The following is a 3,421-nucleotide window of genomic DNA, read 5'->3' as shown; positions in this document are numbered from 1 at the left end:
ACCAGTTTCACTCATCTATAAACAAAATATCTGTTTTGACAAGATTTACATCACAATGTTTTTCTCCTTTCTTGTACTTGAGAATCATGTTGGTGGGGAAAGGTGTCAAATAATTATTCAGATCTTCCTTCACCCTTCACTATTTGACTTATAATCATTAGTCACTGAGTTCTACCACAGCATTTCTAATGAGTAACCATGTCTGTGAATCTCTACTACAATAATATATTAAAATTAAACACATGATTTATGGTGTATCAGTAAATATCAAACAATATCTAAGAGTAAGACAATTGTCCAAAATTAAAGCTTACTACATCTATGTAGACTACTATATTTCAAATAATGAATTATAAGTGGTTCTTTATTGAAACACAATTCATTATTTGCAAATAATTGATAGAAAAGATGTAACAACTGAGACCTTTGAATTTTTGAACCTGAAGATTAAAACTAAATTGATTTCATGAGATTAAATCTAATCTGACTTTGATGCCTTGGAATTATCTGAAAAGGGAAATATAGTAAAAGATTCAAGTGTTAATGTATGGAACAATGGAACAACAATGAATGAAAATGATTATTTGAAAATAATAATTAAGTTTTAAGTTGGAAAATTAACAATCAATTTAATATAGCTGAAGGTATACTTCCCACCTTAGAGGATGGGTAGTTTGGGATGTTGGCATTAAATGGACCCTAAATCATTCAAGTCTAAGGAAGAATTCTATATCTATCTGCGACAATTTTACTAGTCTTATTGCTGGTAAACAAGGAGAGTTTTTAAAGCAGCATTCTGTACAAGAAAAGGAACTCAGAACAGGTACTTGCATTGATTTCAAGCCCTTATGGCATCAGATTAAGTGTACAAGAGTAAGTTGAGATTCTGGCACAAAGAAACAGCAGTGCTTTTTATGTCCATCCTGCTGTATCTTAGACTGGTCCCAGTCTTGCTGGATCTGTGCCTGGCTTGGCAGCTCAGAGAAATCAGAATAAAAGGTCCTGTTGTTTCACATTAGAGTGCTTGCTGGTATGAGAATCAAAGCAGTGTACATTGATGGGCTGTAGTGCAGCTGGAGGCAAGTGGGTAGGAGAGAAATCCATGAAAAGCAACATGTACTGAGCAATGCTTTTTTGTGGCCTTAGAAGCAAACATTTTTATTTTGAAGGTGTATGTCACATTTGTAAGCATGTTGTGTCTGAACATGTTTCAATGTGTTTGATGACACTGGGAGTTTGCAATGATTTAAATGGAGAAATCACTTAAGGTGTGTGACAGTGCATGCTACTTTAAGTAAAAATAATCACACATAAATTCTATGTTACTCTAGGATCTGTGTGGGATTTTAGATAAAGCTTTTAAAAAAAGATAATAGTAATTGCTCAAAATGTTTCCCATACTTTACATATGAAGTTTCCTGAGAACTTTGACTTATAAGAAAACACCTGATCTGAGCTAATTTCCAGTAGTTTAAAGGAGTTTTGGCCTAATATTTTGGAAAGTAAAGCATAGAGATAATAAATATCAAGTTTTTTTAATCTCTGTTTTAAAGACCTTATGGAAAATTGAAGTATGATAAAGCTATTCATTTGTTTTCCTGGTCATCATTCATTTACTAAAGTCATATATAAGAAGATGCCCCCCCCTTTTTAAAACTTTTATTGAAAATAGATTTTTTTTCTCACATTATGTTCTGGTTATAGTTTCTGCTCCCTCTAATCATCCTAGTTCCTCCTCACTTCCCATCCCATCCAGATCAACTCCTTTCTGTTTCTCATGGATAATAATAAGACATTTTAAAAGATAAAATAAAAACTGGGATTGGAATACACTGGAATTGTATAGTACACTGGAATTGGACAAAACAATCAAACAAAAGTAAAAGTGACCAAGAAAAAGCATAATAAAGAGAGATCCATTTGTTTATATGCTCAGGAATCCACATTCAGGAGCTTATGAATGCTGCCTCAGTCCCTGTGAGTTCATATGAGATTTGATTATCCTACCAAAGACACATAATCAACTATGCTCATTGCTGCTTTATTCATAATAGCCAGAAATTGAAAATAAAGTAGGTGTACATCAACAAGAGAATTGACTAAGACAACATGATACATTTATACAATGGAACATTACTCAGCCATTAAAAAATGAAATCATTAAATTCTCAGGTAAATGGATAAAATTAGAAAAAAATGATTCTTAATGGAGTATTCTAGACCCAAATGACAGTTATGGTATATATTCACTTTCATGTGGGTATTTACTTTTAAGTCAATGATAATCATGGTATAATTCATAGGACCACAATGGTTAGGTATAGAGTAAGGGACTAGGGATTGCATAAAATCTTTTCAGGAAAGGGAAATGGGATATATAATTATGGTTGTGGGGTAGAATGGAATGAATGGTTAGCATGTGTAGGGAAGAAAGGATGGGGGAAGGAATATGGGAAGAGACAGCTAAAACTAAGCCATTTAGGGGATAGTGTGGAAACCTACTGTAGTAGAATTTTATATATATATATATATATTATATATATATAATATATATATATATCAATTTAAATGAAATTGCCAAATAATGATGAAGATAGAGTCCCCAGTGGCTATCTCTTGTCAACAAGGAAGTTTCCAGTACCTTGAATGAATTACATTTAATTGAGTTGTTGGCTGAAGGGTTCCCACAGCAATCCCCATACAACCCAGGATATTTCCAAATATAGAGGTTGCTCTCCATAAACTGAACATAAGGACGTAATAACACCACCTACACAACTCACTGAAAATGGAAAAGGTGACCTGGTGCCTACATAGAAGCTTCACACCTGTGTCTTTGGCACAGAGAAAGGGAAATAACTCTGCACACAACTAAAAGAGAAATGTAAATACCAACCTAGTCACAACCCTTTAATCCACAATGGTGTCCTGACTGCAAGATATGCTAGGGAAAGGGTGGCACAAGCCAATCAATATCTAATTTTCCTTAAACCCTACACCTTGAGATGGAACTCATACCTGACACTTGTGGAGTGATAAAGAACCAAGAATAAATATCCCAGGGACTTGGGGTAAAAACAAACACTACTCTTCTGAAAAAAAGAAAATAAGCAAAATGTCTTCTAATGACATTGCTTTGCAATCATCATGATAGAAGCTTTAACCTCCAGCAAATGGGAACAAATACAAAGACCCACAGCCAGACAATATTCAGGCAGTGAGAGACCATGGAACAGTCTCAACAGGATCAATATACCAAATCTCTCCCTTCAGAACACAGGGTATCTGTGGAAGAGGAGTCAGAAAGAGTGTAAGGACAAGAAGCATGGAGGACAACAAGAAAATAAGGCCCTCTAAATCATCAGGATGGGAAGCCATATGAACTCACAGAGAATGAGGCAGCATGCACAGGACTAAAAGA

This window comes from Cricetulus griseus, chromosome 2 (assembly GCF_003668045.3).
Source record: "Cricetulus griseus strain 17A/GY chromosome 2, alternate assembly CriGri-PICRH-1.0, whole genome shotgun sequence".
NCBI classification, from domain to species: domain Eukaryota; kingdom Metazoa; phylum Chordata; class Mammalia; order Rodentia; family Cricetidae; genus Cricetulus; species Cricetulus griseus.
This window is presented reverse-complemented; position numbering follows the sequence as displayed.